The sequence below is a fragment of the Zootoca vivipara genome, chromosome 16 (genome assembly GCF_965207765.1).
Source record: "Zootoca vivipara chromosome 16, rZooViv2.hap1.1, whole genome shotgun sequence".
NCBI classification, from domain to species: domain Eukaryota; kingdom Metazoa; phylum Chordata; class Lepidosauria; order Squamata; family Lacertidae; genus Zootoca; species Zootoca vivipara.
Genome location: NC_142599.1, coordinates 36998281 through 37022489, shown reverse-complemented (window position 1 = coordinate 37022489; position 24209 = coordinate 36998281). Strand labels below are relative to the sequence as shown.

Sequence of the window (24209 nt, the reverse complement as noted above, 5' to 3'; positions counted from 1 at the left end):
TTGGCTCTCATAGCATACAATGCCTGCATTGTTCACGCTGACTCAATGTTTGGCACTAATTAGGCTGACTCGGTCATTCACAAGATACTTATCTCCAGCTACCCTGAATAATGCGCGTGTTTCTCTTGGTGGATTTTGCATGTCACTCCAGCACAATATAATTGCCAGCTTACTGTGAGCCTAGCACATGTCCTAAAGCCTTTCTCATCTGTCCTCTGAATTCATAGAACCCAGCACTTTGGGATGGAGTGGAGAGACCCCATTTCCCTTGCAATTTGCTCAGGGGAAAGTGTATTTGAGCCTCGGGGAAGAAATATATTCAGGGACCCAGGCCAGAGGTTGGGAACAGGAGTCAAATAAGAACATAAGCGGAGGCTGCTGGATCAGGCCAATGACCCATCTAGCTCAAAACTTGTTCTTACAGTGGCCTCCCAGGTGCCTCAATGGGAAAACTGCAAGCAGGACCTGAACACAAGAGCAGTTACCCTTCCTGTGCTTTCCAGGAAAAAGGTAAAAAAAAAAAGGTAAAGGACCCCTGGACGGTTAAGTCCAGTCAAAGGCGACTATGGGGTTGCGGCACTCATCTCGCTTTCAGGCCGAGGGAGCCGGCGTTTGTCCACAGACAGCTTTCTGGGTCATGTGGCCAGCAGGACTAAACCACTTCTGGTGCAACGAAACACTGTGACAGAAGCCAGAGCGCACGGAAACGCCGTTTACCTTCCCGCTGCAGTGGTACCTATTTATCTACTTGCACTGGCGTGCTTTCGAACTGCTAGGTTGGCAGGAGCTGGGACAGAGCAATGGGAGCTCACCCTGTTGCGGGGATTGGAACTGCCGACCTTCTGACTGGGAAGCCCAAGAGGAACTGGTACCCAGAAGCATTACTGCTTTCAACAATGGAGGCAGAGCATAGCCATCTTAGCTAGTAGCTACTGATAGCCTTATCCTCCTTAAATTTGTGAAATCCTCTTTTAAAGCCATTCAAATTGGTGCCTACCACTGCCTCATGTGGGAGTGAGTTCCAAAGTTTAATTATGAGCTGCATTAAGAAGTACTTTCTTTTATCTGTCCCGAATCTTCCAACATTCAGCTTCATAGTGCCACCACCATCCCTGGCCACCCCACAAAGCCCATTGCCCAGCCCTCTCAGGCTCACTTTTATGAATGCAGCTAGGAAGAGCTCCCCCAGTGGTGGTCTCACTGTCTCTTTTCCTGCACATGTTGTAGGCCTTTGACACCATCGACCATAACATCCTTCTGGACCGTCTAGAGCAGGGGTCCCCAAACTACGGCCCCCGGGCCGGATGCGGCCCAATTGGCCTCCCAATCCGGCCCGCGACGACCCCCGCCGCCCGCTGCCGCCGCCCGCTCTTACGGCGCACAGCGCGGCGGCGATCTTCAAAATCGGCAAAAAATCGCCGAAAATCCTTTGTGCGCATGCGTATGGGCCTCTCCCGACCCAGAAGAGGTCATTTCCGATGCACTTCCGGGTCGGGGGAGGCCCATACGCATGCGCACAAGCGATTTTCGGCGATTTTTCCCCGACCGTGTGCGTGTGCGCATGCGCACGGGCGCGCACTCCCCCGCCCTCCGGCCCGCTGCGCGCGCACTCCCCTCCCCCGCCGGCCCACTGCGCGGTAAGTCTGGGGACCCCTGGTCTAGAGGGGCTGGGAGCTGGGGGCACTGTCATACAGTGGTTCCGCTCCTTCCTTCTGGGCCGCGTTCAGAAAGCGGTGTGGGGGGGGGGAAATGAGTGTTCGGACCCCTGGGCACTCACTTGTGGGGTGCCTCAGGGTTCCGTTCTTTCCCCCATGCTTTTTAACATCTATATGCAGCCGCTGGGAGAGATCATCAGGGGGTTTGGGCTGGGTGTTCATCAGTATGCAGATGACACCCAGCTCTACCTCTCTTTCAAATAAGAACCAGTGAAGGCAGTGAAGGTCCTGTGTGAGTGCCTGGAGGCGGTTGGAGGATGGATGGTGGCTAACAGATTGAGGTTGAATCCTGACAAGACAGAAGTACTGTTTTTGGGGGACAGGGGGTGGGCAGGTGTGGAGGACTCCCTGGTCCTGAATGGGGTAACTGTGCCCCTGAAGGACCAGGTGTGCAGCCTGGGAGTCATTTTGGACTCACAGCTGTCCATGGAGGCACAGGTCAATTCTGTGTCCAGGGTGGCTGTCTACCAGCTCCATCTGGTACGCAGGCTGAGACCCTACCTGCCCGCAGACTGTCTCGCCAGAGTGGTGCATGCTCTGGTTATCTTCCGCTTGGACTACTGCAATGCGATCTATGTGGAGCTACCTTTGAAGGTGACCTGGAAACTGCAATTAATCCAGAATGCGGCAGCTAGACTAGTGACTGGGAGTGGCCGCCGGGACCACATAACTCCGGTCCTGAGAAATCTACACTGGCTCCCAGTATGTTTCCGAGCACAATTCAAAGTGTTGGTGCTGACCATTAAAGCCCTAAACGGCCTCGGTCCTGTATACTTGAAGGAGCGTCTCCACCCCCATCATTCAGCCCGGACACTGAGACCCAGCACCGAGGGCCTTCTGGCGGTTCCCTCATTGCGAGAAGTGAGGTTACAGGGAACCAGGCAGAGGGCCTTCTTGGTAGTGGCACCTGCCCTGTGGAACGCCCTCCCAGCAGATGTCAAGGCAATAAGCAACTATTTTACTTTTAGAAGACAACTGAAGGCGGCCCTGTTTAGGGAAGTTTTTAATGTTTGATGCTGTACTGTTTTTAATATTTGGTTGGAAGCCGCCCAGAGTGGCTGGGGAGACTCAGCCAGATGGGAGGGGTACAAATAAATTATTATTATTATTATTATTATTATTATTATTATTATTATTAGTATTGATTTATTGGGCATATCACGAGTTTTCCCTCTCACTACTGTACAGTCATCAAATCAACAATGGTAGTTTGCTAATGTACCCTAGATGTTTCTGCCTGTATTCTGGTCTGGTCTGGTGACGAAACCTCCAGGGCAAGGTAGCTCAGGTGTTGTAAGCACCGGAGAGCTTTCAGGGGAAAAGCAAAGCAAACTTCTTTCTGGTGGAGAGCATAGGGATCTGAATGTCAAAAATATCAGAGGAAACCTTCTGGAGATGAGACCAAAGGTCAATCACTGCCCCTCATCTTGCTCACACTGTGGCCAATCAGATTCCTCCAGGAGCCCATGGGCAAGGCATGAAGGAAAGAGTTCTCACCTTCACTTACAAGAACACAAGAAGAGCTATTATGGATCAGGCCAATGGCCCATCTTGTCCAGCATCTTCAGCTAGCGATGAATCCATTGGCTCAAGACACCTCCCACAAGCTATGTGTAAAGAAGCTGAGTCTTGTGGCAGCTTCCAGACAAAACCACATCCTTCTCTTGTTCCAGCCCATCCTGCACTCCACACTCCAGCTCTGAAGCTCCCCCTGCCTCTGACTCTTTCCTCCTGGAAAGTTGAGATCCCTGCAAATCACAAGACTCCTCTCCTGGGTCGGATTCCAGCTATCCTTCCATGGTGCACACCAGTCCCTGGACATTACATTCAGTCAAAGCCTTGGTCCATCAACCTTAGTATTGTCTATACTGACAGGCAGTGGATCTCCAGCATTTCAGGGGGTCTCTTCCTGATCTACCCAGAAGTGCCAGGGATTGAATCCGAGACCTTCTGCGTATCAAACAGGTGCTCTAGCACTGAGCTGCATTCCTTCTCCTTGGTTCACGTTCAACATGCCTGCCACCGTATGATGTTCTTGTGACTCTACTAGATGTGTCTCATGGCTGGAAGCCTCACCCCAATCTTACATTGCCCAACCAATGGCCGCTCAAGCTGGATGACTCACCAAGGTTTCTGTTGACAGATGGACACCTAAACCATCAGGATTCTTCCAAGCAAGGCTTGATATTGATAACATCCTGCAGAGAAACGTGTGGGCAAGTTAATTGCAGAGGATGTGACTTCTCTGCATGCAATTGGAAAGGTGGTGGAGGATGTCAGATAGCATCAGAACCTGGGTGGAGATATACAGGTCATCCAACCAGTAGCTTCGTACACTGCATTCTGAAGGTCTTCCTCTCTTCCTTAGGGAATCAAACCCACACAGTGCTTTGATTTGGTTCAGCTCAATTTCCATGGTTAACCTACAGGCAAGCTGTGGAAGTCATCTGGGAAGCTGGGCTTGGAGAAATCCCTGCATTCGCCTAACCAAGTCTCATATTCCCCGTCATACCTGCCAAGTCTCCCACTGAAAAATGCAGAATCAGCAGTGGTGCCGCACCGGATGTTGCGTAGAAGCAACTTCCGGGGCCGCTCTGACCATGTGTGGGCACCGGAAATCGGGCAGAGCGGCACCGGAAGTCACTTCTATGCATGCCTGGTGGCCATCTTGGTGGTGGCCGCATGGTGGTAGCCATCTTGGTGGTGGCTGCATGGTGGCGGCCATCTTGGTGGTGGCCGCATAGTGGCCACCACCAAGATGGTCGCCAGTTATGCGTAGAAGCTACTTCTGGTGCCGCTCTGCTCGATTTCCGGTGCCCACACATGGGAAGAGCGGCACCCAAAATGGAGGCTCCCTGGCAGGTAGGAAATCCGGGGGATTTCCGGGATTTTTCTCTATTTGGGAGAACAGCGGGAAACGGATTAAAATCTGGGGGTTTCCAGGCTAAAGGAAGAATAAGAGATGGATGGAAAATAAAGTTAGATTTGAATTAATTAATTAATGAATTACAGGTTGAGGGTATTTGATCATAGCTGCCAAGTTTTCGCTTTTCTCGCGAGGAAGCCTATTCAGCATAAGGGAAAATCCCTGTAAAAAAGGGATAACTTGGCAGCTATGTATTTGATGTTCTTTTGTTTTTTAGTAGATTAGAAATGGTTGGAAAATAATGGAAAAATTGTGCCAGAATGATGTAAGATGATAAAAGAAAACTGCTTGATCTAGACTTAATAAATGGACCCAGTGTGGGGGGAATTGAGGAAGTCCACAATGTTATTGTTAATGTAATGAACTGATATGTTTTTTCTTTTCTTTTTTCTTTTTTATTATGTCTTATTTTTGCTTTTTTGTTCTTTTTTATGTGTTAAAATGTCTGAAAACTAATAAATATTATTTGAAAAATAAATAAATAAAATCTGGGGGTTTCTCGCGCAAAACGGGATACTTGGCAGCCAAGTTCCCCGTCATATAACTAGAAATGGAATAAGAACTATGAAAGACCTCAGATCAGACCAATGCCCTGCCTCGTCCATATCATGTTCTTGTTCATTGCAGGCTGTCAAATGCTGCCCAAGAGAGGAGCCTATGATTATTATAGCCAACTAGCAAACACAGTGGGTGATCAGCAGTGGACGTCTAACACCACCACATGCCAAATACGGAAATGAAACATTAGCTAGATAGATGGCACATATTGTCAGGGAATGGCCTGAACAGGAGGACTGGGAAGTGTATCCTCAGCCAGATACGCTGAAGAGGAGGAGGAGGAGGAGGAAGGGAACGATTCGCCTCCCTTCTTCCCAGCCGTATCAGTAGGAGAGAGAGAGGAGAATGCTACACAGCCTCCGCAGAAGTTACCTAGCTACGAGATGGTGGAAGAAGGGAGGGAACAGCCAGCAGAGACCCCCCTAGAGACCCCCTCCCCTCGGGCTCACAGGTCCAGCCATATTAGAGAACAGCGAATGCAGAGGGGTGGAACAGTAAGAGCTGTTCGACAGTGGACTTTGCTGCCAAGGAGTGTGATGGAGTCTCCTTCTTTGGAGGTCTTTAGGCAGAGGCTTGACAGCCATTTGTCAGGAATGCTTTGATGGTATTTCCTGCTTGGCAGGGGGTTGGACTGGATGGCCCTTGTGGTCTCTTTCAACTCTATGATTCTATGATTCTAACTTCCCGTTGGCGCCAAGGATGTTGCTGGGGACAGAAGAGGAATGGCTCAGAGTAGCCAACTCCTCTCTCTGTGGAGAGATCTGGACCCTTGCTTTGCAACCAGATGACTGAATAAAAAGGACTATAAAAAGACAAACTGCTTGTGATTCTTGTCTACGGAGTTACCGGGGGAGGAGAGGACTCTCCACGCTTGACATATATTAAAAAGAAGCTGTTCCGTTTCTACAAGTACAGACTGGCAGCTATAGCAAGCTCTCTTAGAAGAATATCAGAAGCCTCCACTCGGATTAGGCCAGTGCTCTGTCTAGTCCAGCATCGTACTATCACAGTGGCCAATCAAAAGCCGCCCCCCCAGGAAGCCATAGGCAGGGCACACAGGCAAGGGCCCTGCTGGTACAAGCCAATAGCTCTTTTGAGTCTAGTACTCTGTTCTCACAGTGGCAAAGAGATGTCCCAGTGGGAAAACCAACAGCCACAGCAACTCTCCTCACTTGGGATTCACACTAATAGGTATTCACAAGCATGCCAACGTTTCAAACAATGGAAGTTGACTGTAGCAGCCATTGATAGCATCACCTCCTCTGTGAATTTGCCCACTCCGCAGGCAATTTGGTGGCCATCACAGTCTCGTATAGGAGTGAGTTCTACAGCTGAAATATGCATTGTGTGGAGAAGAACTCCTTTTTGTCTGCCTTCCAACATCAAATTTACGGCCAAGGGGAAAGAGAACAAGGGCATGTAATAGTTTTCTGTGCCAACTGGTCTCACAAAAACCAAGACATTGGATTCTTATCTCATTATACATGACAGAGTTATCTTTAGCCATCTCACCCATTGCTTTTCCTGTGGGAGCAAATTGCAGTCGTAAACAATCGTCAATTCTTCCTGCAAGACTAAATGTGGTCATAAACAGTCCGGTTTCCCACCACCCTTTTGAGTGGTGCCCCCCCCCCTCACCTCTTACTATACGTGGGGATCTGGTGACTTCTGTTTCAGTGTATCTGAAGAAGTGTGCATGCACACGAAAGCTCATACCAATGACAAACTTAGTTGGTCTCTAAGGTGCTACTGGAAGGAATTTTTTTTATTTAATTTTTTTAAATTTGTTTCAAAAACCAAGTAGTTATGTCAAGGGGAAAAATGGCTTGTATTGAATAAAGAAAAATAAAAAGGCAAATGTTGCTCATCTTCCAGCTAGATGGGTGGCATATAAATAATAGAAATATTATTATTATTCATTGAAGCCCTTTTCCGTGCGGCAACCAATTTGTTTCTGCTGTAAAATCAATCAATCAATCAATCAATCAATCACTGTAAACTGCCTCCGTTAGAGAACAGTTAAAAAGGATATATGAATAATGAGGACAAACCTACTCACCAGGAAGACAGGGTGTTGTTGTTGTTTGTTTAAAAAAACATTGGAGAGTTGCTGGAAAAACAATTATAGCAACATTGCTGTGGTTGCTGATTGACTATTCATTTGGCTAGCCAGATAGCTCTCACTTTAAAGCTAGGATGATCTGCTGATGTTTCATCTAGGACAGGCATCCCCAAACTGCAGTTTTGGCCTACAACTCCCATGATCCCTAGCTAACAGGACCAGTGGTCGGGGAAGCTGGGAATTGTAGTCCAAAACATCTGGAGGGCCGAAGTTTGGGGATGCCTGATCTAGGAGCTGGTGGCGAACATAGGAACATAGGACCTTACACAGTCAAACCATAGGTCCATCTAGCTCAGTATTGTCTAAACTAAGGGCCAGCAAACCTTTTCAGCAAGGGGCTGGTCCACTGTCCCTCAGACCTTGTGGGGGGCCGGACTATATTTTTTTTGGGGGGGAAATGAACAAATTCCTGTGCCCCACAAATAACCCAGAGATGCATTTTAAATAAAAGCACACATTCTACTGACGTAAAAACACACTGATTCCTGGACTGTCCGCAGGCCGGATTTAGAAGGCGATTGGGCCGGATCCAGCCCTTGGGCCTTAGTTTGCCTACCCATGGTCTACACTGAGTGGCAATGACTTTCCAGCCTACCTAGGACTGAGCCTGGGGCAGGCCGGATTTAGAAGGCGATTGGGCCGGATCCAGCCCTTGGGCCTTAGTTTGCCTACCCATGGTCTACACTGACTGGCAATGACTTTCCAGCCTACCTAGGACTGAGCCTGGGGCAGGCCAGATTTAGAAGGCGATTGGGCCGGATCCAGCCCTCGGACCTTAGTTTGCCTACCCATGGTCTACACTGACTGGCAATGACTTTCCAGCCTACCTAGGACTGAGCTTGGGGCTTTCTGCATGCAAAGCAGATGTTTGACCACTGAGCTACGGTCTCCCAACGCCTGCTTAAAATGTGCATATGTTGTACAGTTTTATATGAAATATCCACTTTTAAATGTAGAATACTTTCCAATGTTTTCAGAAGCAGTCCTCCACAAAATGCACCCCTTGTTTGCACCTTTTGTGTGAAATAAGTATTTTTCTACACATATCTTTTATTTTTGTTTTGTTATTCTGATAGGTGCTCAGATCGGGCGAGGCAAACTCTCTGCGTTGAATTGGGTGCAATTTCTCTCTTGAGCGTACAGCTGCGTTGTTGTTTTTTTGGGTGGGTTGTGTATCAACTGGTTTCTTTCACTGATTTTACTTGACTGTTATTACGGCTGTTATTGTGTAAGCTGCCTCAGGACGGGTGGTGAAATATAAACACAAACAAGTCTACAGTGAATATGTAAATGTCATTCAAAGGGTGAGTCCTCTACAGGCTACAACAAGTATCCAGTCTCCATGGATAGATCTCTTAGATTCCTCATCAGCCCATATACTACTACTACTACTACTACTACTACTACTACTACTAAATTTTTATTTATACCCCGCCCTCCCCAGTCAAAAATCGGGCTCAGGGCGGCTCACACCAACAAAACCACAATAAAGCATAAAAACAATTAATCAAAATACGATTGAGAATGGCATATAAAAAGGCATTCTGTCAGAGAAAATGGCAATAAACACACACATTATTAGGCAGATTTGCAAATGAAGTGCATATTTTAAGGAAAAATAAAAATGCTGCTGCTTTTGCACTGGGATTTTTAAATAATAATAATAATAATAATAATAATAATAATAATAATAATTTATACCCCGCCCATCTGGCCGGGTTCCCCCAGCCACTCTGGGCGGCTTCCAACAAAATATTAAAATACAGAAATCCATCACAAACTGATATGGAAATCTGGAGAAGGAAACTTAAGAACAGAAAAATAAGAGAAACTGACTGAGTGATTTAGCCAACCCTAGTGAGCACGGACTCTGTAGGTACCTGTACCTTTACCTTTGTTGTTGTTGTTGTTTAGTCGTTTAGTCGTGTCCGACTCTTCGTGACCCCATGGACCATAGCACGCCAGGCACTCCTGTCTTCCACTGCATTCCGCAGTTTGGTCAAACTCATGTTCGTAGCTTCGAGAACACTGTCCAACCTTTACCTACTTTGTTATTATTTATTTATTATTATTTATTAAATTTTTATTATTATTAGTGGATGAAGACTGACTTGGTGTAAGACAACTTCTTATGTTATATGGTGGGACGATGGCTCAGTGGCGGACAGGGGAGCCCGTTTGCAAGGGTGATTGGAGGGACCAATATCGCTTGTGTGACATCAATGTCCTGATGTCATGTGCATGACATCAGGACGTTGGCAGGAGCCGATTGTGCCTTTTTGGACATTGTGGGATGAGGTCTGGCGCCTACCCCAAAAATATTTGGGGGCCTAAAATTGCCCAGTCCTTCAAGGTCAATGATACGTTCTTTCCTGTATGGTGGACCTGTAAAATGGTGAAGGAGTATTGGGAAATAATTTATAATGGATTGAAAGGGTTTAAAAGCACCTTTCCCAAAAACAACAACAACAGCAACAGCAGCAGCAACAACAACAACAACAACAACAACAACACAGAGTCCTTTTTGTTGGGGATAATTCAGGTGGAAATTCCCAGGTGCTAAAAAAGGTTATTTATGTATGCCACTATGGCAACCTGTGTTTTGTTAGCCCCAAAATGGAAAATGAGCGAGGAATATGGGATGGAATATGTGCGATGGAATATGTGCAGCTTGCAGATCCAACTTATAGAATAAGAGAACAAGAATAACATTCGTTTAAAGAAGACTGGAAAATGTTTATTGAATATACCAGGGGAAATTGTGTACACTTGAAAATGTTGGCAGCGTTAAGATAAATTCAACAGTGTCAATAAGTTTTAATGGAAGTAATAATGGAATACTGAATGGTTTAGTTTATATAAAATATGCAGGGATTTATGCTATGCAAAATGAACCACGGAAAGAGAGGAAGGGAAGTCATTGATATTTTAAGGTTGTTTAAATGAATATTCGAAATTGTAAAACAGGAAATTTAATAAAAATTGGATTAAAATTGTATAAAATTGCCCAGTCCCAAGGAGCTTGTGCCCCTGGTGGCAGAACATCTTTGTTCCCTGCAGAAAGTCCCAGTTTCCAAGCCCAACTCCTCCAGGTAAGCGCAGGGAAAGCAGCTGCCAGTCAGTGTAGACTGGGTTAGAAGGGACAACTGTCTGAGCCAGTGAAAGATGGCTCCCTAAGTTCTATGCCGTTTCAAAGATCTTGAGTTTCATAGGAACATAAGATTCAACAAAACACCCAAAGCAGATGGTGGATATATCGGGAAAGAACCTTCACCCAGAAGGTGAAGTCAGGTGTCACATAACTCTGGGGTGACAGAAGGCACCCACAGATACAGGTGCGTGGCATACTCGAGTATAACGGAAGATAGGAATCTCATGCAGGGATGAGTCATAGAAATGCAAGATGGTGTGAAGTTAAGGAAAGGTGAGGCCATGGGTGCGTCGAAAATTCTACCGGAATGTCTCTTCTACCTTAAATGGAATGTCTGGATTGGGTATAAAAAGCTCTTTCATCCCAAGCGTTCCTCATTCGCTCGACAACACTTGACTTGACAACCACATCTTCTCGGTGACCGACAGGGTAAGTATGAGGACCTCACTGTTCTCTGGACTGTCAATGGATCTGTCATTCTTCAAGGAAGCCTTCTGCCAAATCTCATTGAGTAGGACCTATAGCTTTCCAGATTTGTGACTGGAGAGGTCAAGGCATGCTTCCTCAAGCTAAGCCCTCCAGATGCTTTGAGACTACAGTTCCCATCATCCCTGACCACTGGTCCTGCTAGCTAGGGATCATGGGAGTTGTAGGCCAAAAACATATGGAGGGCCGAGGTTGAGGAAGCATGGTTCAAAGGCTGCTAGTCATGATAGTTATGTCCTACCTCCACTCGTGAGGGCTGGTTACTGGGAAGCGCAAGTGGAGAGAGGTGCCGTTGCACTCGGGCCCTCCTTCCAGCCTTCCCATTGAGGAGTCTGGTTGGCCAGTATCAGAACAGGATGTTGGACAAGACACCTTTGGTACGATGCAGCAGGCTCTCCTGCCATTCTTATAGGATTAGGCAAATTCACATGGCTCCTTGAAACCCTGATGACTATTCTCTACTTCTATTGTCTGTGGCGGTGTGCTTCTGAATATGAGTTACTGGAAATCACAAGTGGACAGACTGCACTGAGGAGCTGCTTACAGGCTCATGAAGAAGCATCTGGTTGGCCATTGTGAGAACAGGATATTGGCCTAGATGGGTTTTCGTCAGAATCCAGCAGGCTCTTTATTTGCTCCCATGGTGATATTTTACTGAACCAAATTCAAGATGCTTGCGATCAGTTATAAACTCATTCACAACTAGGGGCTTAGATACTTGGGCTCCCAACTTTAATCACCCAAAGCCAGTCTGATCGAAGGTAGAGGATGATGGGCATTGCATTCCAGCCTGATGGAATGGCTGCTGTACATAACAGTGGTGGGATGAGCCTGATGGAACTGGTCCTTTCGCAAAGAAGGAAAAGAAGCCCTGCAGACCCATCTCTCCCCCACTGCACTATGGGGCCCTTGCCCCTCTTAGTCAAACTGTTGGCCAATCTCACCTAGCTTTCCCTCCTTTGACCAGTTGTGGCTGTCTAGGAGTCTTTGGCTGAGGCAAATCTATGTTGGAGTTGCTAGTTGCTCAACTGAGTGGGGTTTTACTACCGAGTATTGGAATTTCCCCATAGAGTTAGCATTTTTGTGGAAGCTTGATTGCTGTCTTTACATGGCTGTAAAATCAGGATTTACTGTAGGGTTTTATAGCATTTCTTAATGTGTTTGCCAGGTTATACTGGCTGGACAAGGAACCCATGGCCCTCCAGAACTTGTTGGACTCCAACTCCCATCAACCATGGCCAGCATGACCAATGGTCAGGGTGATGGGAGTTGTAGTTCGACAATATTTTTGGACTCCAACTCCCAGCAGTCCCAGTCTGCATGGTCAATGGTTGTGAGTAATTGGAGTTGTGGTTCAGCCATGACCAACCACCAGAGAAGATCAGAGGTTCCTGAGCCCTGGTCTAAGTGTTTTTTTGTGGACTGCTTAAGGGAGGGTCTGTTATTGTATAAGGAAATGAATTTGTACAAGGGTGTGGGTGGATGGGTGGGGAGTTGCATGAAAAAAATACCCAGGTTTATATCTTCAAACCAATTCAGGTTTTCTTACAGACCTCTTCTCAGTTAAATTCCTCAGACTAAATGTATCCACCTACTGAAAGTAATGTCACAACAGAGTGTTTCTTCTTAGACAGGAAGGAACTGTCCTTTTTCAATTATACTGAATGGCTATCCTGGGGAAGTCTTGTTGCACTGTGATTAAGAGGGGCCCCAATCTTGATTTTTGAAAACACAATTGAAAACTTGAGTTCCTGACTTGGCAACCCTATTGGTCTAGACAAATATTCATATCAGAGGTAGGGAAGCTCTGGAGCTCCAGATGTTGTGAGACTCTTACTTCTAACAGCTAGCATGGCCAATGACTCTTACTTCTCTAGCTAGCATGGCCAATGAAAGAAGGAAAATGAGAGTTCTAGTCCAGCAACATCTGGAGGGATCACATACCTGCATTACAGAATACCCCAAAAGCTGCTCCCTTGGAGAAAGCGGATCAAAAATTGACATTGGTCTTTCTCTCTCTTTCTCTCCAGAAATTCTCAAAGCCACAGCAAAGATGAGCCAACAACGACAACAACAAGGAGGCGGTGGCTGTTGTGGCGGCAGAGGTGGAGGAGGAGGAGGAGGAGGAGGAGGAGGAGGAGGTTGCTGTTGTTGCAGTGGTGGTGGTGGTGGTGGAGGAGGATCATCTCAACAAAGCCAGAGGAGTGGAGGATGTTGCCGTGGTGGTAGTGGTGGTGGTGGAGGAGGAGGTGGAGGAGGATGCTGTGGTAGCCGTGGAGGTGGATCTTCTCAACAAAGCCAAAGCAGCGGTGGATGTTGCGGTGGCGGAAGCAGTGGCGGAAGCAGTGGCGGAAGCAGTGGCGGATGTTGCAGTGGTGGTGGTGGTGGAAGTTCTCAGCAGATGAAGATGAAGTAGATGCCTCCAAGAAGTGCTGAAATCCCACTCCACAATGACCACCACCTCTTGAAGCTCTCCTGGTTATTGTCTCCTCCCGATGATGAACCAGACCTTCCTCCAGAGGGGGAAGCATAGTATTTCATTTTCCTGCTATGACTACCTCTGTAGAGGCATTAAAATGTTTCTTTCCTGCAAGCCTTTCAGTGTCATGGTGTTTTCTCCCCCATCTTCACTTCCTGCACACTTCAGAACCTGCTTCATAATGTTCTACTCTTTCCCCACTTTAGCCCAATATTGTCCACTCTGACTGGAAGCAGCTGTCGGGTAGGCAGACAGTCCTTATGAAGTGCTTCTTGGAGATAATGGGGATTGACCCTGAGATCTCTTACATTAGAATAAATAATAATGTTTTCTGCCACTGGTCCCTCAAAAAAGAGAATCTTGCCTGGTATGACCTACTCTGACTGGCTGCATCTCTCCAGGGCCTCAAAAAGAGAAAGATATTTCCCACCCTTTCCCACGTGATCTCTTTTCATTTAGAGATGCCGTGGGCTGAACTTCGAATCCATGGCATGCAAAATAAAATGCTTGCCCAAATTCACACACATCCACTAGAAGCTTGTCCATAAAGTGAATAGGCATTGCCCCACCAACATCAGCCACCATGTACCTGCCTGCCTTCTTACCTACAGCCCATCAGGAGGGTGTCCCTGGCTGCCAACTTCCTCCTCTTCCTCCTTAGTTTCAGTGCTGCCCATTGTAGGGAGGAGGAGGATGGGGAGAAAAACAGAATTAGTTGACCCCATCAGCCCTTGTCTCCCTCTCTGCCTACCGGTACTGTTGATTTCCCTGCCTTCTGTCCTATTAATCTACAATGCTCAGCTCAAGGGATCAAACTCTGACTTGCAAGAAGGCAAGCTCTGCGGTAGAGCAACTGCTTTGCACGCTGAAGGTCCCGGCTTCATTTCCCAGTATATCCAGTCAGGTCTGGAGACAAGATCAGTGTAGACAACGTGGAACAAAATGGGGATGAAATTAGAATTAGCTGGCTTTGCCTGCCATGGGCTGCTGAGCTCCATAGCTTCTCCCCCGCCAATCTCAATCGAAACGATGCACCACTGCAGTCCACAGACACATCTGCACACACTTATCCAGGAGTAGTGAATGTGATGCCTTCCATATGTTGATGAACTACAACTCCCAGCATCCCTGACTATTGACCATGCTTGGGGCTGATAGGAGATGGAGTCCAGTAAGGTTGGAGAGCATCAAGAGTGCCCCGGAGGCTGCATCCATTACATACATCTAAAGTGCTCTGATACCACTTTGAGCACTCATGCCCCCTCCCACCCAAAATTTTTCAGGAACTGTAGTTTGTTAAGGGTACTAATGGTTGTTAGGAGACCCCCTTTTCCCTCACAGAGGTATACTTTTCAGGGTGGTTTCACAATTCCTCTTCACAGGGAATTGTCCCAGGTTCTATTCCCAGGTCTAGGCTACTCCAGATTGGACGGAGAGAGATCTCTGCCTTAAACTCTAGAGGCATGCTGTCCTTCAGTGCCAACAGACCTGAGCTAGGGGGGCAATATTCTGATAGATGCAGAAAAGGGCCTTCTTGGTGGCTACTCCCAGACTCTGGAATTCCTTCCCCGGAGAAGCTAGACAGTCTCTGTTCTTATTGTCCTTCTGTTGGCAGTTGAAGACATTCTTTCTCCTGTGGGATTTGGGAAGTTGACTGCTAATAATAATAATAATAATAATAATAATAATAATAATAATAATATATTATTTGTACCCCGTCCAGTTTCCCCAGCCACTCTGGGAGGCTTCCAAAAAGATTAAAAATACATTAAAAATGAAAGGACTGGTGCCGTGATTTTTTCAGTGTAATTATTTGCATGTTTTAAATGGATTTTAGATATGTAGATAGTTCTAATGGTGTTTAATTGCTTTTTAATTATTGTTTTCCCTGAAAAAACCCACAAATCTTGTTTTTATCTGTACTCTACCTTGAGTCCCATCAGGGAAAATGCTGGGTTAAAACAACAACAACAACAACAGCAGCAGCAGCAGCAGCAGCAACAACAACATCTGCTGAGTGGCAGATCACATGCTATGTATGTAGAAGGTCCCAGGTCCAGGTTCAAGATCTGTCGCTCCAGGTTGGGCAGGGAAAGTCTCCTGTCCCAAATCCCCAGAGAGCCATAGAACGCCCATCATTCTTACAACACTGAGCTAGAATGGTGGACCTTACAGTCTTAGTATGAAGGAGTTTCCTATATCCTTCTTCTATGGTGGAATATACAGGTGGCTTTTAAGAAAGCTTGATCTAAACTTGGTCTCTTGAGTGTGCCTATTATTTGACATCTGCTCTTATTTCAGGCAAAGATATAGGTGTTCTTTCCATCCTCCTCCCAGCTCCCACTTTTCCCAAAACACCCAAATGACTCATCTTGTCTAATTCCTTGCCATACAGACACAACCTGATTACCACCTGAGAAGAGAAGTTAGTCAGGAAGGCTGATTAGGAAAATATATAGATGAATGACTAATGCTCTCCTTAAGGTTGTAGAAACTTCCTTATACAATGCCAGATGATTGGTCCATCCAGCTCAAGATTGGGTACACTGACTGGCAGCAACTCTCCAGAGATTGGACCTAGCCCCTTCCATGTCCAAAACAGCAGATCTACCACAAGCTACAGAGGATCCTTTGGGTTGGAGCTATGTTATCCTGGCAGACTCAATGGGTCCCAGGTCATCCAAGAGCTATAACCATCTTAAATGCTGTAACTAAATAATATGATCCTGGGGAGTTGTGATGGATGTGTATGTTTGTGTGTGTGTGTGGCTGTAATTGTGTTTTTCTTTTGTTTTTTTATGGGATGGCATTCAATTTCATTGTACTATGTACAATGACAATAACGTATTCTATTCTATTCTATTCAGATGGCTGTCTGGTGACATTGTATAAGAGTTAGGTATTTGATGGGTGTGTGTTTATTAAATATATTTATAAGCAAGCTTTTAGGTTAAGTTCTCCCAAACGGGCTTCCAACAATATAACAGACAAAGCTTCCATGTTCAATCTCTGGCATCTCCATAAGAACATAAGAAGGGCCCGAATGGATCAGGCCATTGACCCATCTCATTTAGGTATCCAATTTTCACAGTGTAAAACCAAAGCACAAAACCAGCAGAGCACTATTCCTTCCTGGGATTCCCAGAAACTGGCATTCAGAATAATCACTGCCTCCCTTACCTGAAACCCTGGAGAGCCACTGTACACAATAATGTACGCAATATTCAGAGTACGCAATACTGAGCTAGATGATCAAGGCTCTGTTTCAGTAGAATGCAGCTTCCTATGAGCCTACATCAAAGTGACATTTATGCTGGTCATTCACCGGATAGAAATGGAAGATTATTTGGATGAACTGCAGAGAGAGATGCTCAGAATAAAAAAAAAAGAACACATAAAGAGTTCATTATTACTAATTGTTTTTTATTTATTCTCTCATATGTGCAAATGAACAACAAATAGAAATAGCTGGATGTCTCTCCTTGCTCTTCTCATGCTCCAAATGTCACAGGAGATGTTCCCCTTTGAAGAGGAGAAGAGGTAGCTGAGAATTTGGAGCACTGGGGTGGTCGAATTGGGCACAGAGATAAAGCTGACAGAACATATTGAGAGTGCCTCAAATGCTCAGGAACTGTAGTTGAAATGACTCCACCTAATTCCTGCAGAATCAGACCCTCCTAGGAATTCTCCTTAGTGTTACTTCAGCTTCTGAGATGGCACTTGGAAGACCTGCTGCTGCTGCTGTTGCTGTTGCTGCTCTTGTTGCTTCCCGTGACAGCCGGATGAACCCCGATTGCCATGACACCCTCCGCTGTTCCTCCGTCCCAGACAGCAAGAACCTCGGTCCTCACTGGTGGAAGACCTCCGGCCACCACAGCAGGACCCTTCCTCTTTCTCCTGCTTGTAGCATTGGTCTTTGTCCTGACGGGAGCACATCTTTCTTGGTTGTCAAAGCGAACCTGTAGGAAACAGAAGACAGATCTGGGCTTATAATTAGGTAATTTCTGACTGAATTCTCCCCTGTGCTCATTTCACTCTCACAACAATCCTGATGTTGGGCTCCTTGCCACTAGCAGCCAATGTGGTATATTCTAGATGTTGTTGGATGGCAACTCCCAGCATCCTTGAACATTGGCGGGCAACAGATTGCTCCCAAGGTCACATTCAGACCATACATGTAAGTCCCCAAGAAACAACTTTAAACAGTCATGGCTTCCCCTAAATAATTTTCAGAGCTGAAGTTTGTTAAGAGTGCTGAGAGTTGTTAGGAGAATGATGAGAGCTGGAGTCCAGCAGCATTGGAGGGAACCAGATTGCTTCTAAGGCCTTCCACCATGCCAGTCCCAATGGACATCAGCCACCACTGCCTGAAAGGAGGATGAGGGAGGGAGGGAGGGAGGGAGAGGGAGAGGGAGAGGGAGAGGGAGAGGGAGAGGGAGAGGGAGAGGGAGAGGGAGAGGGAGAGGGAGAGGGAGAGAGACTTACCTGGTTCACCAAAGAGATCTCTGGAAGTGCAGCTGTTGTGAATGTCAGCCTCCCATCCAGGACACCGTTTTATACTATTCCTTAGCCAACCCCTCCTGTCGATTGAGCCATGGCCCAGCCATGCCAATTTGTTTTCTTTTCCTTTGCATTTTGTACCAATCTCTTTCTTAATTAGTTGGAGCTGTGCAACCTTGGCTTTGACTCATGGCATTGCACACAGAATTTCCAAGCAAGGGATGATGTCTCCATCCATTTGGGTCTTGGTCGTGTTGTCCTTGTGTCACCTGGGCAATGACTGCTGGACACACCCCATATGAGTTCCAAGGTGGGGAGACCAGGGGTGTTTCTCTCTCTTCTGAGATCACTTGGTGTGTGCAGATCTCATGCACATTCCATGGAAATTCAGTTATGGCTACTGGAATGACACCATGTACACATTCGATTACTCACTATTGCTTTCATAGAATCATAGAATTGTAGGAATGGAAGGCACTAGGAGGGAGTCCAATCCCCTGTAACACAGGAATTGATTGCCCAACATGGGGGTTGAACCCATGACTCTGAGATTAAGAGTCTTATGCTTTGCCAACTGAGCTATCCTGTAGTCCATGCACACATTTCCATTGCATTCGGTGCTGACTGGAGTTTGCAGGATTTCTGGTATCTCTCTACAGTGATGGCCACCAATTTGAATGACTTTCAAAGGGGATTAGACAAACTCATGGGGATTGGACTACCAGTGGCAATAATAATAATAATAATAATAATAATAATAATAATAATAATTTTTTATATCCCACCCAACTGGCTGGGTTATAAATATAATAAAACATAAAGGGTAAAGGGACCCCTGACCATTAGGTCCAGTCGTGACCGACTCTGGGGTTGCGCGCTCATCTCGCATTATTGGCGGAGGGAGCCGGCGTATAGCTTCCAGGTCATGTGGCCAGCATGACAAAGCCGCTTCTGGCAAACCAGAGCAGCACATGGAAACGCCGTTTACCTTCCCGCTGTAGCGGTTCCTATTTATCTACTTGCATTTTGACGTGCTTTCGAACTGCTAGGTGGGCAGGAGCTGGGACCAAGCAACGGGAGCTCACCCCATCACAGGGATTCGAACCGCCGACCTTCTGATCGGCAAGCCCTAGGCTCAGTGGTTTAACCACAGCGCCACCTGGGTCCCCTCATAATAAAACATAAAACATAATAAAAAAGTGATAGAATACCAAACATTAAAAGCTTCCCTAAACAGGGCTGCCACCAGATGTCTTCTAAAAGACAGACAGGTGTTTATTTCCTTGACATCTGATGGGAAGGCCTGGTTGCCTTCAGATGTCTTATAAAGGTTGTATAGTGACTTATCTCTTTGGCTCAAGGGTTGGATAACTCCATACCCTCCAACATTTCTCCAATGAAAAGAGGGATGTCCTAAGGAAAAGCGGGACATTCTGGGATCAAATCAGAAACTAGGAGAGCTTCTATAAATCCAGAACTGTCCCTGGAAAATAGGGACTCTGGGAGGGTCTACTCTTGTGGTTTTGCACTGTTAAAATAGGATACTGAAAGAGATGGGTCATTGGCCTGATCTATCATGATTCTTCTTCAATGCCAGGTATTGAACATGGGATATTGGTTTGTTTGTTTTTGTCGGAAGCCTGCTTGGAAGGACTTATCCTCAAAGCTCGCTTATAAGCACATTCAATGAACAAACACACACACACACACACACACACACACACACACACACACACACAACACGTAAAATACCTTACTCTTATACAATGTCACCCGAAGCCCATCTGAAGACAACCAGTTGAGTCCACAGGGATAACACAGATCCAACCCAAAGGAAGGACTGTAACTCACTTTGCATGAGGGAGGGGCTAGGTCCAATCGCGAGAAAGCTGCTGCTGCCAATCAGTGTAACTTACCTTGAGCTAGATGGACCAATCATCTGCAACAGGGGGGCCAACTTGAATAAAGTATTGTGGGGGTCCAATTAAGCCATACCCCACATAATCAATCACCATTCGAATTGCAATGCCCATCAACTTTTGGAGGGACCCAGTACCCTCAAACATTTTGTTGGAGGGAGAAGCCACTATGACCGCTAGGAATCGGCTCCTATGATCTACAACCCTAAGGAGAGCTTTATACATTTATCTATATATTCTCCTAATCACTCTTGTCAGGTGATAATTGTGTAGAGCAGGGTATGTTTATTTGGCAAGGAATTAGACGAGATGACACATTTGGGTGTTTTTGGGAAAGGTAGAAGCTGGGAGGAGATTCGAAAGAACACCTCTACCTTTGCCTGAAATAAGAACAGATATAAAATAATAGGTACACAGTGAACCGTTCCCTGAAGAGATCAAATTTAGATAAAGTTTTCTTAAACGCCACCTTTTTATTCCACCATGGAAGAAGAATATAGGAAGCTCCTTTATACTGAGACTGTAGGTCCATCATTCTAGCTCAATAATGGAAGTAGGACCCCAAATTCAGCCCACAGCATCTCCAATTGAAAAGAGATCATGTGGGGAAGGATGGGAAATATTTTCCTCTTTTTGAGGCCATGGAGAGATGCAGACAGTTAGAGTAGGCCATACTGGGCAAGATTATCTACGCAGATTCCTATTTTGGGAGGACTCCTAAATCAGTGGCAGAGAACCTTTTTTATGAAGAAGGCCTCAGGTTCAGTCCCCAGCATCTCCCAGAGGTTCTGCGTAAGGACTACCTGCAGAGCTTGAGAGCTGCTTCCAGTCAGAGTGGACAATGGGGGTAAACAGTAGGAACGTATGTGCGTATGGAGAATTGAAGATAGGAAGAAAACACCATGACACTGAAAGGCTTGCAGGAAATAAGTTTTTAATGCCTTGAAAGAGGTAGTCATAGCAGTAAAATGAAAGACTATGTTTCCCATGCCAGAGGAAGGTCTGGCTCATCATCTGGAAAAGACAGCAACCGTTTGCTTTGCATGAAGATATCTTCAAGAGGTGGTGGTCATTGTGGTTTGGGATTTCAGTTCTCTCTGGAGGCATCAGCTTTATCTACCGCAACACCCACCACTGCTTCCACTGCTGCTCGTGCTGCTGCTTCCGCCTTGAGAAGATCCACCTCCACCACCACCTCTGCCTCCGCAGCAACAGCAACCGCCTCCACGACCACCACAACAGCAGCCACCTCGTCCTCCTCCACCTCTGCCTCCGCAACAGCAGCCGCCTCCACGGCCACCACAACAGCAGCCACCTCTTCCTCCTCCTCCACCTCTGCTGCCACCACAGCAACCACCTCCACGACCACCACAGCAACAGCCACCTCTTCCTCCTCCACCTCTGCCGCCACAACAGCAACAGCCTCCACGGCCACCACCACCACAGCAGCCACCTCCTCCCTGTTGTTGTTGTTGTAGCTGCTGCTGCTGCTGCTGCTGTTGGCTCATCTTTGCTATGGCTTTGATAACTTCTGGAGGGAGAGAAAGAGAGAGAGAAAGACCAACGTCATTTTTTGATCCAGTTTCTCCAAGGGAACAGCTTTTGGGGTCTTCTGTAAAACATCCAGGATACCCATTCTGTATCCCTGAAAGAGGACAACTCCTTCCTGTCAAGGATTAAGGATTACTTTGTGCTTACTCTCAGTATGTGGAAACCATTTAGTCTGATTTAAGGCTGGAAAATGTTTGTGCAACCCACCTCTTGTACTGTTTCGTTTCTTGCAGAATGACACACAACCCTTAAAAAAATTCAATGAGGGTTGGGGAACCTATGAACTTCCAGATTACTACTCTCACCACACCTGACTTTTGGTGATTCTGGCAGGGACCGATAGGAGCTGGAGTCCAAGAAAATGGCTGAACTCCCATCATATCTGACCATTGGACATACTGACTGGGGTTGGTGGGAGTTGGAGTCCAACAATTTCTGGAGGGCTTCAGGTTCCTTGTCCGTTCTCCAGTCCAGCCAATCTATCACACAGTTTAAAGAAATGCCATAACCCCCCCTAAATTTTCAGCTAAATCCCAATTTTATAGACATTTGTAGACAGTAATCAAGCTCTCACAAAATGCCATGTGAATCAAGAAATCCCAATACTCAGCAGTAAAACACATTTTCTACATCAAAGCCCTGCTCAGTTTGAAAAATCACCTTCTCCATTATAGATTTGCCATTGCCTATCTATCTGTGGACAACCACAGCTGGTCAAAGGAGGAAAGCTAGGTGAGATAGACCAACAGTTTGACTAAAAGGGGGAATTGCCCCATAGCTCTGTGGGTAGTACAACTGCTTTGCATGCAGAAGAAGGCCACAGGTTCAATTAGACAGGGCTGGGTCTGCAGAGCCAGTACCAGTCAAGATGGACAACACTGAGCTGCTAGCCAATGGTCTGACTCAATACAAAGAAACTTTGTATGTTCCTTTCTAAGTAGGAGGTCTGTGGCTCAGAAGTAGAGCATTAGCTTTTCATGTAGAAGACCCCAGGTTGAATCCCTGAACCTTCCTGGAAGGGTTGGGAGAAGATCCAGTCTGAAACCCTGGAGAGCTGTTGCAAGTCGGAATAGGCAGCACTGAGCTATATGAACCCAACAATCTAATCAAGATAAAGGCCATTCAAAGTTTCGGCACATCACTAGGAATTCCGCCAGGCTGTATCAGGGGGAGAGATGGGTCTGCAGGGCCTTATCCCCTTCCTTGCTAATGGACGAGTTTCACCAGATTTATCCCAGCACTATTACAGCAGCCATTCCATCAGGATGGATTACAAATCCTATCACCCTTTACCTTTGGTCAGGCTGGCTTCGGATGATAAAAGTTGGGAGCCCAAGTATCTAAGTCCCAAGTTGTTAATGAGTTTCTAAGTTATCGCAAGCATCTTGAATTTGGTTCAGTAAAATATCACCATGAGAAAAAGTAAAGAGCCTACTGGATCCTGACAAAGACCCAACTAGGCCAACATCCTGTTCTCATACTGGCCAACCAGATGCCTCAATAAACCGGTCCTGACTTCAGCAGCAGTATGTCCACTTGTGATTTCCAGTAACTGATGCTCAGAGGTGCAATGCTCCAGGCATAGCCACCACAGCCATTAGTATCCTCATTCTCCGTGAATTTGCCTGATCCTTTAAGAATGTCAAGAGAGCCTGCTGCATCGTACCAAAGGTGGCCCATCTTGTCCATCATCCTGTTCTCATAGTGGCCAACCAGATGCCTCAATGGGAAGGCTGGAAGCAGGGCCTGAGTGCAACAGCACCTCTCCCCACTTATACATCCCAGTAACTGGTATTCAGAGGCACAAAGCCTTTGCCAGTGGAGGTAGGACATAGTTATTGTTACTAAGAGCCATTTACTTCTCCAGTTGCAAATCGGGAAAGCTATTGGTCCTACTCAATTAGATTTGAAAAATGACAGATCCATTGACAGTCCAGAGAAAATACTTACCCTGTAGATCACTGAGAAGACGTTGTCAAGTCAAGTGTTGTCGAGCGAATGAGGATCCCTTGGAACAGAAGAGCTTTTTATACCATCTCCAGACATTCCATCTCAGAAACCACTGGCATTCTGATAGAGCTTTTGACGCACCCTTGACCTCACATTTCCTTAACTTCCCACCATCTTGCATCTATGAGTTTTGACTCATCCCTACATGAGATTCCTATCTTCCGTTACAGTCCAGTATGTTATGCACCTGTGTCTGTGGGTTCCTTCTGTCAGGATGCGACACCTGACTTCACCATCTAACCCCAATTCACATGGGCTGGCAGCTGACCTTGAGGGTCTCAGGCAGGAAGTCTCTCCTAGCTTTACCTGGAAGCGTTATTGTTTGAACCTAGGATCTTCTGCACGAAAGAAAGATGCTCTGCCACTGGGCCTTGGTCCCAATATAGAACATAGTAATTGTCTTACATCAAGTCAGTCTCCAGTGTTTCAGACAGGGTGTCTTTTTAAGCTCTAGTTAGAGAGGCTGCAGATTTTACCTGGGGCCTTGTGCTCGCTGAGTAGACACTCTGCCACTGAGCCACCTTTATATTACTGCTCTTCCATAATGCTATGGTCCTTAGCCTAAAATTCAACTGAGATTTCAGTCCTGGTGTTCTTGAATAAAAAGCTGGTTTGCAAAGGAGGATGTTTGCTACAGAGTCAGACCATTGGTACATCTATCACAGTGTGCAACACACTGAATGGGCATTGAGATGTTTGGGCTGTTGCTTGTTTTTAAGCGATCATACACATGAAAGTTCATACCAATAACCAACTTAGTTGGTCTCTAAGGTGCTACTGGAAGGATTTTTT

At 46.3% G+C, this 24209-nt stretch overlaps 2 long non-coding RNA genes across 2 annotated transcripts; both read right to left on the bottom strand.

The window, feature by feature from the left end:
- Positions 1 to 16843: 16843 nt before the first annotated feature.
- On the bottom strand, positions 16844 to 18118 carry LOC148683195 (uncharacterized). The gene is made up of 2 exons (XR_015947448.1): positions 17923 to 18118; positions 16844 to 17396 (listed from the first exon to the last, which is right to left on the bottom strand). It is a non-coding gene; the product is annotated as an uncharacterized LOC148683195 (long non-coding RNA).
- A 2655-nt stretch (positions 18119 to 20773) lies between these two features.
- LOC148683194 (uncharacterized) lies at positions 20774 to 23451 on the bottom strand. The gene is made up of 2 exons (XR_015947470.1): positions 23358 to 23451; positions 20774 to 21387 (listed from the first exon to the last, which is right to left on the bottom strand). It is a non-coding gene; the product is annotated as an uncharacterized LOC148683194 (long non-coding RNA).
- Between the last annotated feature and the right edge of the window lie 758 nt (positions 23452 to 24209).